Here is a 13,093-nt window from a genome sequence, read left to right as displayed (position 1 = left end):
TCATCGGAGGGAATATACACTACTGGCCATTAAAATTGCTACACCACGAAGATGACGTGCTATAGACGCGAAATTTAACCGTCAAGAAGAAGATGCTGTGACATGCAAATGATTAGCTTTTCAGAGCATTCACACAACGTTGGCGCCTGTGGCGACACCTACAACTTGCTGACGCGAGGAAAGTTTCCAACCGATTTCTCATACACAAACAGCAGTTGACCGGCTTTGCCTGGTGAAGAGCTGTTGTGATGCCTCGTCTAAGGAGGAGAAATGCATACCATCAAGTTTCCGACTTTGATAAAGGTCGGATTGTAGCCTATCGCGATTGCGGTTTATCGCATCGCGACATTGCTGCTCGCGTTAGTCGAGATCCAGTGACTGTTAGCAGAATATGGAATCGGTGGGTTCAGGAGAGTAATACGGAACGTGCTGGATCCCAACGGCCTCGTATCACTAGCAGTCGAGATGACTGGCATCTTATCCGCATGGCTGTAGCTGATCGTGCAGCCACGTCGCGATCCCTGAGTCAACAGATGGGCACGTTTGCAAGACAACAACGAACAGTTCGACGACGTTTGCAGCAGCATGGACTATCAGCTCCGAGACCATGGCTGCGGTTATCATTGACGCTGCATCACAGACAGAAGCGCCTGTGATGGTGTATTGGTGTAGTCAACGACGAACCTGGGTGCACGAACGGCAAAACGTCGTTTTTTCGGATGACTCCAGCTACTGTTCACAGCATTATTGGACCACATCGTGGTCCACTGCGCCACCTCGCTCGGTTTGCCGTCTGTCAGGTGGTGGTGTCTCTTTGGCATCGCCAATGACCCTTCCTTCACTTTAATAAGCTTCGGCTTATGAAGCCTCTTCCGACGCCTTGGACGAGCATGTATTCGTCATAGGCATACTGACGTTTCACCCGGCGTGATGGTATGGGGTGCCATTGGTTACACGTCTCAGTCACCTCTTGTTCGCACTGACGGCACTTTGAACAGTGGGCGTTACATTTCAGATGTGTTACGATCCGTGGCGCTACCCTTCATTCGATACCTGAAAAACCCTACATTTCAGCACGATAATGCACGACCGCACGTTGCATGTCCTGTATGGGTCTTTCTGGATACAGCGACTGCTGTCCTGGACAGCACATTCTCCACATCTCTCACCAATTGAAAACGTCTGGTCAATGGTGTCCGAGCAACTGGCTCGTCACAATACGCCAGTCACTACTCTTGATGAAGTGTGGTATCGTGTTGAAGTTGCTTGGGCAGCTGTATATGTACACGGCATCCAAGCTCTGTTTGGCTCAATGCCCAGGCGTATCAAGGTCGTTATTACGGCCAGAGGTGCTTGTTTCTCAGGATCTATGCACTAAATTTGCATGCAAATGCAATCAGATATCAGTTATAGTATAATATATTTGTCAAATGAATATCCGTTTATCATCTGCATATCTTGGTGTAACAATTTTAATGGCCAATAGCGTAGGTACTCGCGGGATGAGGTACGAGGACTGCAGCCTTGGAAGCATTTTCAGCAGCGTCGTTTCCTGGCAGACCGACGTGACCAGGGACCCACAGAAACATGACATTGGCTTCACCAAGAGTGAGCAAGTGACAGTTTCCCTGGACCCGCTGAACTAGAAGATGAGCAGTGTACAGCGCACATGGAGGTCGCTGAGTCTAATAAGAGGACACAATTGGGAAGGCTGAGTTGCCGCATGTACTCCGTGGCCTGATATGAGGCGAAAAGCTCGGCTGTAAATACTGAGTGGCGATCCGGAAGCCGATATCGAAAGACACGGGTGCCAATGACGAAGACACACCCGACCCTGCGGTAAGTCCGAGAACCATCAGTGTATACAAAGATACTATAGCCAAGTCCCATGCGAAGGTGGTGAAACTGGAGGCGACAGACCGAGGCTGGAGTAGTGTTCTTAGGATGCGAATGAAGGCCAGGGTTAACGTGGGTCGCTCCACGAAGCCAAGGTGGTGAAGTGTTCACACCCACTGGGAAAGTTGCAGGTAGCGTGAAGTTAAGTCGCCGTAGCAAGTGGTGAAAGCGGACGCCAGGAGGTAACAGAGAAGGGGGACGAGCCTCATACTGATGATCAAAGGAATCACCAAAGGAGGAGGCATAGGAGGGGTGGCCACACACTGCAATGCAGTGATCACATCTTCGACAGACATCGGAACAACTGCTTTTCTCCCTCTCCCACACTGCGCTTCAAAAGTACCTGTCTTATCAAATTACGAGGTTGAGCCAAATGAAAAAAAGGCTCTGAGCACTATGGGACTTCTGAAGTCATCAGTCCCCTAGAACTTAGAACTACTTAAACCTAACTAACCTAAGGATATCACACACATCCGTACCCGAGGCAGGATTCCAACCTGCGACCGTAGCGGTCACGCGGTTCCAGACTGAAGAGCCTAGAACCGCACGGCCACACCGGCGGCTCAAATGAAAACCTTAAATATTTTTTAAAATATTATTTATTGTGCAGAAGTGGTACAAAGCTGTATCACTTTACAACATAATCTCCTCCCGCTCAATGCAAGTCCTCCAGCGCTTACAAAGTGCATAAGTTTTTAGAAAAAAATTCTTTTGGTAGTCTGTGCAACCACTCACGCACTGCGTGGCGTACCTCTTCATCAGAAAAGAACTACTTTCCTCCCATTGAGTCTTTAAGTGGTCCAAACATATAGAAATCACTTGGTGATGAGAAATGGCGCCATTCCTTGCCTGCTCTCTTCGTTTCCAGTTGGTGGAAGTGAACCCAGGTTTCGTCCCCAGTAACGATTCTTTCAAGGAAGCCATCACCTTCTCGTTCAAAGCGACGATGTAGTTCTTCATAAGCATCAACGCGTCGTTCTCTCATTTCAGGAGTCAGCTGCCGTGGCACCCATCTTGCAGACACTTTGTGAAACTGGAGCACATCACGCACAATGCGGTGTGCTGACCCATAAGTAATCTGTAAACATTCAATAATGTCATTCAGTGTCACTCGCCTGTTTTCCTTCACTGTGGCTTCAACTGTTGCAACGTTCCGTGGAGTCACAGCTCGTTGTGCCTGACCTGGACGAGGAGCATCTTACACTGAAGTCACACCATTTGCGAACTTCCTACTCCATTCGTAGAATTGCTGCTGTGACAAACATGCATCACCGTACTAAACATTCATTCGTCGATGAATTTCAATTGGTTTCACAGCTTCACTACGCAAAAACCGAATAACAGAACGCTGTTCTTTCCTGGTGCAAGTCGCAAGTGGGGTGGCCATCTTTATAGTGACAAAGCGACGGTATGTGTGTATCTGCACTATGCTGCCACCTACAGGCCATTCTGCATGCTGTTTGTAGCATGCTTACCAACTTACAGGATAAGGGCGCGAAATTTCGAGTTGTTATTACAAATTTAAGTTTTTCCATTTGACTCATCCTGGTATGTAATTGTTTCCTCTAGACTCCTAGCAGAAATCGGATCAATGGTTTTTTTCACAATGTTGAGTATCTCCAACTTCTGCAGGGCTACTGCCGCATAGTCACCGCTCTTGTAAAACGAGCTTTACCGACAGCGAGCGGTTCTTCATGGAGACTGGCATCTGGGATGCAAATTGAGGAACTATCGTGTGAGTTGCTTATTCTGACGCTTGCAGCGCCATCTATTCATGAAATTTTTGCCAATTCTTGTTTTTTCCATTACGTATTCCCCCCTCCCCGCGTCAATAATATGTTACTGAAATTCGACTTCGTAAGAGGTGGTTCTTTTTCTAGAGTTTATGAAACTAGAACTTTAATTATGGACATCCTGTACAAAATATCAAGGTTAATGCTGTCACAAAGTAAGAATGCGCCAAAGATGAAAGACTAACAAAAATGGTTCAAATGGCTCTAAGCGCTATGGGACTTCACATCTGAGGTCATCAGTCCCCTACTTAAACCTAACTAAGGATATCACACACATCCATGCCCAAGGCAGGATTCGAACCTGCGACCGTTGAGCCTTTTCACTCGAATGCGGCATCTCTGGTCTCTGTAGACAAATCTCTGTGGCGTTTCCGTACGTTTTGTGCACGAGATGTTATTCCGTTTTGGCGGAGAAATGGTAAGTGTAATAGTAGAGCAAGGAATGGCCGTGGAATTTCACATGAAACTTGAAAAAAACTGCTACTGAAACCAATATTTTACTAAAAGAAGTGTATGGCCTAGACTGTTTTATCACGTACGCCAGTTTTTGAGTGGTTACGGCGTTTCCAAGACAGTCGAGACGACGATGAAGATAACTCACGCTCGGACACAGGTAATGTCATTCAGTCTGGTCGCCGGGGTTGAGTATTCGACCGATTGTTGAAACTGCATTAATGTGTAAGGCAAATTTTATAAGTTTAGTTTAACATGAGAAAAATGTGTGAGAAATTGGTGCCAGAAATTCTCTCGATCGAGCAAACAGGGGCTCGTGTAAATGCCATTGAATATGATCCTAACTTCTTGGAGAGAGCGATAACATGTGACTAATATTTTCACTTATGATCGAGAAACTAAGCGCCAATCCATGTATTGGAAGGATACAACTTTACCGAGAGCGGAAAAAGAGCGAATGAGCAAATCAAAATTCAAAGCGGTGACAATTGTTTTTCTTTTTCGATATTCGTGGAATCGTGTTTCTTGACTGGGTCCTGTAGGACAGACCATTGACCAATAGTATTATTTTGAGGTTCTTTTCCACTTCTGTGAGAAAAAAGACGCAAATTGTGGAAAAACTATTCATGGATTCTGCATCAAGAGAACGCACCAGCTCAGGACCGCACTGTCTGTTAAGAGGTTTCGAGTGAAGTACAGCATCGAAGTGCTCGACCATCCACATTATTCGCCTGACCCAGCACCTTGCGACATTCATCTTTTCCCCAAGACCTATTCTGCGTTAACAGGAATAAGATTCCAGTCCGTTGAAACAGTGAGCTTACATAGGAAGACTCTAGCATTGTTGCCATCGATGGAAAATTCGCATGGAGCGTCGTAGGGGTAGAGGATGGGAGTATATTGAGCTTGACAATAACTAAATACGACGATAAGTCAATTATTATCTGCAAATTAGTTATATTTTTGTTTGTTTTGGTAGTAGTGTCGTTTTACGTTGATGACATGTGCTTTGTTTATTTGCTGTTATATCTTTGCAATTTTCAAGCTGCTAGGTTAGTTTCGTTATCGCTGCCATGCTGTTAATCATGGCTGCTGCGCTCTCCATTTGCACCAAAGAAGAGCAACATTCAGTGATCCGTTTTTTTGTGGTCGGAAGGCGTATCAGGGGGCCGAAATTCATCGAAGACTTCAAGTACAGTACGGGAACAGTGTTTTGCCACAACGGAGTGTCAACGAATGGACTGCAAAATTCCGAAAGTCGACAAGTGTTACGCACGATGGAGCCGGAAGACCGTTTACCGCCACAAATGAAGAAACCATTGAGCGTTCACGTGAAATGATTCTCATAGACAGACGATTAACTATTGACGAAGTGGCACATCATCTGCAAATTAGTCACGGTTCTGCCTACGAAATCATCCACAACTGACTTGGGTTTCATAAAGTTTGTGCAAGATAGGTCCCAAGACAACTCACACAGTTGCATACACAAACGCGCTTGGACATCAGCAAAAACATTTGGATCGCTACAGTAACGAAGGGGACAACTTCTTAGACAGGACCATTACTGGTGGCGAAACATGGATCCATCATTACAAACCGGAGAGTAAACAGCAGAGTATGGAATGGAAACATCCAAGTTTGCCGTGCAAGAAAAAGTTCAAGACCCAACCGTCCTCAGGAAAACTGATGCTTACGGTTTATTGGGACGCACAAGGTCCAGTAGTGGAACATTATGGGGAAAGGGGCACAACAACAAACAGTGTACGTTACAGTGAGATGCTTATTGTCAGGCGAAAGCCTGCCTTTCGAAGCAAACACCGACGATTGCTGTCTAAAGTAGTTGTGTTGTTGCACAACGACTATCCGCATACTGCTGGCCACACTGCTGGAACGCTCCAGAAACTCAAATATGAATTACTGGATCATCCTCCATATAATCCCGATCTTGCCCCTTCTATCACTTGTTTGGTTCACTCAAACAGGCATTAAGAGGCCGTCGGTTTGCCTCGGACGAAGCAGTGAAAGAAGCAGTGCATTCTTGGCTCGCAGATCAACGGAGAAACTTCTTTTATGAGGGCATCAGGAAGCTTGTACATCGATGGTCCAAGTGCGCAAGGATACTATGTCGAAAAATGTTTTGTTAAGTTTCCTATTTGAGTAATATACAATTTGATAACTACTTTGCAGACAATAATTGACTTATACTCGTATGCATGTTTTTGAAATAAAACGTTTCACAACAATAGTCCAATTATTTTACAGCCATACCTCGTATCCAGGGCTTCGCCAGATATGAGTGCGACGGAAATGGTAACCCCAGATGGCAAAGCGTTTAAAAAAAAAAAAAAAAAAAAAAAAAAAAAAAAAAAAAAAAAAAAAAGGTAGCATTTATGGTGCGGATCGGGCGAGGGTTGAGCATTTATTTACATTAGTGAAGTTTCGAGGCAGCGGTCGGCGCTGAGGAGTACAGAACGCTAATTCGAGAGTCCTGGTATCGAGCCCCTGCAAGGGAACTTTACATTATTTACGTTACTTACACTGAAAATAAACTGAGGTAGTGCTCACTGCCTTGTATTTGAAGTGATGAAACCCTAGTGTCATGCAGTGTTAAAGTGATTCCCCCCCCCTCCCCTACCACCACCACCACCAAATGCACACGCCTAATGCAACCCTGTGATGACCAGTTTTATCGTCAAGTAAAGAACTTGATCAAAATTATTTTAAAACTGCCCTTATCCCGTGGATAGAAAAAAAAAAGAAATCACATACCGAGATGACCGCATCCAAATAGATTCAATTGTCCATCACCAGTTTTCCTCGACAACACTTGGCGAAATCAAGCGTTAGATGTGGTTTACTGTCAAATCGCACAGTAAGAGAACTTTCTATGAATGTAAATCTACCTTTTACATAAACTTTAAGACAACCATGTAACTAAAATTTCGGCGTTTATAACGCATGCAAGATGCCGACAAGATTAATATTTCACTCACACGTAGCAACCTCAGAGACTCTCGTTTTGCAAATAAAAACCGTCTTTTCTGGCTGAAATGTATTCCATTTGTTCCAGAAGCGTTTCGCCTTTTACTTTAAGACATGTTCAGTGGAATCTACAATGATACAGTTTCGTTTTTATATGTGATATTTTTAGATTATAAAACAGTTCACGTGTGGAGCAAATAAAATACAGTTCAGCAAGAAATGGCGGCTTTTATTTACAAAACGAATTTTAATCTTTCACTGTCTGTACGATTAATATTACCCAGCATGCGTAAATCATCAGATTTAAAACAATAAAAATATAAAATTTTGTATACGAAGTTCTCGTGTACGCCTTACAGTTCCTTTCTGGAAATTTAACTGCAATCCCAAAATTTCCTTTGCCGTTCCTTTCATAAAAACATGAATAGATACAATGTACTGGAAAGAGGTGGATCTAGGAAGAAGATGTGCAAACAAGAAAATCATAAAATGTCTGGCATTGAAATGGAAATACTCAGCATTAATAGACAAGAAGCACTGGAATACCTACACGTACTCTCGGACAAAACAGTATCCAGCCGCGGTGGCCGTGCGGTTCTAGGCGCTGCAGTCCGGAACCATGGGGCTGCTACGGTCGCAGGTTTGAATCCTGCCTCGGGCATGGATGTGTCTGATGTCCTTAGGTTAGTTATGTTTAAGTAGTTGTAAGTTATAGGGAACTGATGACCTAAGATGTCAAGTCCCATAGTGCTCAGAGCCATCCATCTCAAAACAGTATACGGACAGTACGTGGAAAGAAACAACACACAAACCACACGCACAAATTACGGGAAGGTCAACGGAGCGGAAAACCTGAAACATATACGAAATATATACAAATATGTGGATCAAGGCATCCAACAGAGCGAACAGAAAAATTTCAGAAAGCGTACAAACTGACGTGGACGCACTACTACAAAAGAAACATTTCAAGACAGGCAAGACCCAGGAGTTAGAGTACAATTGTACCACCAGAAGAGCTCTACGCACCACAATCGGAGCTGCAGGCCTCATACAGACAGAAAAGAATAGAACATAAAATCCTCAGAAAACTTTTTGGAGCACTACACAGATATGTTATATGCATGAGGAGACCAACCAGAGAATTATACGAACACACGGCTTCACATACAAGTTCGGAAAACTAGAGACGCATATATGCAAGGAACAACGACAGAATCGCATAGACGGCTTTTGATGTAGTAAGCAACTGAATCATAAAAACCAGTAGAGTTCAGGAAATTAAAGGCGTAAAACAAGTCTTAATTCGAAGGGAAATGATAAATGAAAAAGACAATGCCAGAAATAAAGTTATGAATAAGAATTTGAAGTCAAATAAATGAATAGAACAAGAACACAGTCCAAGAATGAAGGGGATTTTCGGAAGAGAAAAATAAGAAGGGAACAAGAAAAAATGAGTAATTATGTGACAGGTGCTAGGTCAGGCGAATAAGGTGGGCAGTCTAGCATTACGATGGCGTACTTTGCTAGAAACCTCTTTAATAGGCAATGCGATATGAGCAGGTGCGTTGTCTTGATGCAGAATCCATGACTTATTCTTCCACAGTTCGCGAAGAACACTGTCGTAAGAGCAAAAATGTATAATAATAATTTTGACAATAATATTGGTCATTATTTCGGTTTATTTTCTGTAGAAGTAGCATAAAAATTTAAATAAAAATGTTTCCATAGTGGAACCCGAACCCAAGGCACTCAGATTAGAGTTTTATTCTTTCCGCTGTAGGAACTGCAGCCTGGAAACGCTGCAGGTGGGTTTTGTCTCGCTGGGTGCGCGCCAAAAATGCTAACTTTAGGATTTCGTACCTCATCGGTAAAAAACGGAACCCTTATAGAACCACTTTGTAATGCGTCTGTGTTCTGTCTGTCTCTGCGACCGTGAAAAACCCTTTTTCTCAGAGCGGGTAAACGTATCAAGCTGAAATTTATGTCACATACGAGGATCTACAGTCCCTTGGCGGTGTAAACTGAAACTTCAAAGTCAAATACAGTCAAAAGATACGGCAGTTTATGTCACCTATGTTAATGCTCGCAAATTCACTCATAAAACCTATACTACACTTCCCGCTGACCTAGAATCGTGAAATTCGGCAAGAAGCAAGATTTCACAGTACACTAAATGAAAAAATCTGAATGTTATTTACGTTTGTTATTCGACTGTACCTGTCGATCCGTCCGTTAAGACCCCTCTTTTCTCATGAAGGCGTATTCGTCTTAAAGTGAAATTTATGTCGTATATTAAGGTCTATAGTCACTTTGCGGTATAAAAAACGTAAGCTTTTAAGTCAATAAAAGACTATTGAGCACATTTTACTAACAGGAAAAAAATACCTTTATGTCTCCCCATTCCGCAAAACTATTACACGATTTGACAAATAAAGAAAGACTTCGTCACTTTGATGTGTTTCCTGTTTCCTTTTTTGGCCGTTAGTGGTGTATGTTTCCGAAAGTCGTTTTCCTATGTTACGGTAGACGAAGCACCAACTTCTTCCTATTCAATGGGATGCTTTGGTGCTTATAAACTATACTTTTGAATCTTTGTATGGCTATCCCGCATGGTGTTGCATCTTGAAAATGTGGGTTGTTAAACCTTGGATCCAACGAAGTAGGAATGGCTGCTTGGCTATTTAATTCATTTAACGCGTATTTTTTCCTTCAGCTCCCCCGCCAAAAAGTCCTTACATTTTTTGACTGTAAAGATCTGTTCAAATGGCTCTGAGCACTGTGGGTCTTAACATCTGAGGTCATCAGTCCCCTAGAACTTACAACTACTTAAACCTAACTAACCTAAAGACATCACACACATCCAAGCCCGAGGTAGGATTCGTACCTGTGTCCGTGGCGGTCGCGCGGTTCCAAACTCAAGCGCCTAGAACTGCTTGGCCACTAAGATCTGTTGACAGGCAATTAATCATCTGTGTAATTTTAGATTTTCTAACATTCTTTAGTGCACACACTTCTCTTGTGAGATATTCAAAAGGTTTTAATAAAGCTGTCGGTTGAGTTTCCATCTATGTAGCAATTGGCGTCTAAGGTGCAGCAACTCTAAATTACGATTTCACATATTTTATTAGCAACTGTAAGAAGCGATCCGTCACGAAAAAGACCGAATTCCATCTTGTTTTAACATCAGCAGCAAGTGAACCTTCAGGAGTACTATTTCGAATTTGATTTTTTTTGTAATTTGTCTGATTGTACAACGCTATTTTTAATGCAGTGCACTATTTCTCGAACTTCAGATATAACTTTTAACGCCAGGTAAGTTTAAAGCCTCTTCAACGAGATTTATCGTAAGCACAAAACGCGACAAATATCTCCCTTCACCAGAAGATGTTCTTGTACCTGCTAACAAAGAACTGGAATTGTATTTCACCACGACACAATTGTGATGTATTCAATTTATCAAGAATTGATACTCAGCTATATGTCTTTCGTTTGGTGTACGAGTGCATGGGTATAAAATACACATTTCGCTTGTATAAGGCTCAAAGTTACTGCCCACCTGTGGTTTTCTTTCTGCTACAGTTCACAGACTAGTGGCGTATTTAGATAAATTTGACGCAGCGCCATAAAAATTCACAGTTGGAAAACGTTATTTGCACTCTGCTGTGGCCTCATTCATTTTGTTGAATTATGTCCATACTTTAGATTACGGCAGCACCATGACACGATAAAAGCAAATAAACTTGAGCGCAAACTGCACGATTGGAAAGCACAACAAACAATATGACTGGTAAACAGATGAACAGGGGGGGGGGGGGGGGGCGTACATTGGGCAACACAGGAGGGGGTTGGGAGAGACAGTAGTTTAGACACGGCGAATAGTAGTATTTCACTTGCTACTCGAATACACGAGGAAAATAGATTCGATACAAGTACTTTTCTTTCGATACCGATTATGTATCGAAAGCATGATTCGATTCATAATGTACTCTATACCGAAACAAAAGTATCGGATACTTACTTGTATTTTCTTGTATTGGAACATCCCTAAGCTGTCGACATCTTTAAAGGTTATTTCTTCCAAGTATTCTCCTTTCAGTTGATTATACGTAAGTTTTGATAGTCTCTCACATATATCTTCTGTAGCTTTCCTCTTTATACTTGTGTGGTTTTGTGACTCTTAATGTCGCACGTCCATCGTGATGCAGCCCCTTTAAAAAATTATTGGAATCGTAAAGCATAACTATTCTGAAGTAGCATTGACCATTTTATTCTACTAACTGTAACCCCAACTGCGTCATAACACAAGGTTACTATGAAATGATCTTCCGCTGGAAACTGTGCCAGCAAACTATCACCACAATCCCATACACACAGTCACGACACTCTTGTTGATCTTTACTTACACTGCGACAGCAGCGCTCCAAGCGGACAGAAAGCTACCTTCCTGAAGATTACGTACGATGAGCGCAAAGAGTATCGTTTATATTAATTTGCAAAATAGTTTATGTATTTCAATAAAAGTCGCCAGTAACTAAGAAATCAGACCAAGTTTGTCTTTCTTTAGTTTTCTACTGACTGTGGGAGGAATGAAACGATACATTACAGGGCAGTTCATTTACGACTCTCTTATAACCTACAAATACACGATGAAGAATTTAGTTTTCTTTTAACAGCAATAAAATGGTTACGGAGAAAAAAGAATTACAGACATTGGCTTCGAGCGGGCATTGATTTAAATCAAAGGGGAAAGTTGAAGCGTATCTGCCTCGTAAGTAGGAGTCCTGGTCCCACACACATTTTAAGCTTTCCCCATTGATTTAAATCAATGCCTGCTCGAACCAATGTCTGTAATTCCTTTGTGTCTTAATTGATACTAGCTGCTGAATCAAAATGGTGTCTGTTCTTTCGGACACGTCCGAAAGAAAAGATCACACACACACACACACACACACACACACACACACACACACACACAAAAGGTTAGTAATCAGCAGAAGACCTTACCTTTTGCAGAAAAACGTCGTATATCTACTCAACAAAGTGAAATTTTTTTCACTGCTATTAACAATAAAATCAGTGAACGCAGAAAGTAGGAAACTTGTATGGAATGTAGTACCTACATTAAGTAACTTACAAATTAAGCCACCACAACTGTAGCTGAAGGGAAAAGCACACGGATGTGACAATAAAACTTCAAAAGCACTACGACTGTTTCCCAACAAAGAAGAAACCAATTCCACAATTGTTGCTACATCTGTGTCATAAATGGCAAGAATCTTCAACGCATTCCCTTTTGTAGCGAATGTAATTACAGAAACAAAAATATTCGTACATTAGAAAGTCTAGTGAGGTGAGGTGTAAGAGTATGTGAATCATTAGACTGCGCATAAACTTGTTACCTGTCAAGAAAAGTGCCTAGTGTATAAAGAACAAACAAGAGAAAAATACGCTTCTCATGCATGAAAGACGTGTTTACATTCTATTGCTTTCAGCGACGTAAGTTGCACTATACGCATATTCGGAAGTATTTCTCCATGAGCTGTTAACAATATAATAAATGATCAAGCAGAAAGCGTCGGATGCTCTTTAAGGCTATTCGCACGTGATGCAGTTGTCTATACCAAAGTAGCAACGCCAGAAGATAGTAAGAATTTGCAAAACGACCTGCAGAGAACTGATGAATGGTGCAGGCTCTGGCAGTTGATCCCGAACACAAATAAATGTAACATATTGCACACATATAGGAAAAGAAATCTACTACTGTACAGATACACTATTGACGACAAACAGCTGGAGACAGCGTCTGCCGTAAAATATCTAGGCGTAACTATCCAGTGCGACGTTTAGTGGAATGACCATATAAAACATATAGTGGCAAAAGCAGACACCAGACTCAGATTCATTGGAAGAATCTTAAGGAAATGTAACTCATCCACGAAAGAAGTGGCTTATAAGGCGCTTGT

General features: G+C 42.3%; 1 protein-coding gene across 1 annotated transcript in view; it reads right to left on the bottom strand.

The window, feature by feature from the left end:
* LOC126291549 (nucleolar and coiled-body phosphoprotein 1-like) overlaps positions 1-11,503 on the bottom strand; it is a 160,303-nt gene extending 148,800 nt beyond the window's left edge. The window contains exon 1 of the mRNA XM_049985058.1: positions 11,149-11,503. The gene's annotated coding sequence lies outside the window, so the exon portion shown is untranslated. The remainder of the gene's footprint in view (positions 1-11,148) is intronic.
* Positions 11,504-13,093: the final 1,590 nt, after the last annotated feature.

The sequence above is a fragment of the Schistocerca gregaria genome, chromosome 9 (assembly GCF_023897955.1).
Source record: "Schistocerca gregaria isolate iqSchGreg1 chromosome 9, iqSchGreg1.2, whole genome shotgun sequence".
NCBI classification, from domain to species: Eukaryota; Metazoa; Arthropoda; class Insecta; order Orthoptera; family Acrididae; genus Schistocerca; species Schistocerca gregaria.
Note: the sequence above shows the minus strand (reverse complement) of the source record. Positions and strands in the feature narration are given on the sequence as shown.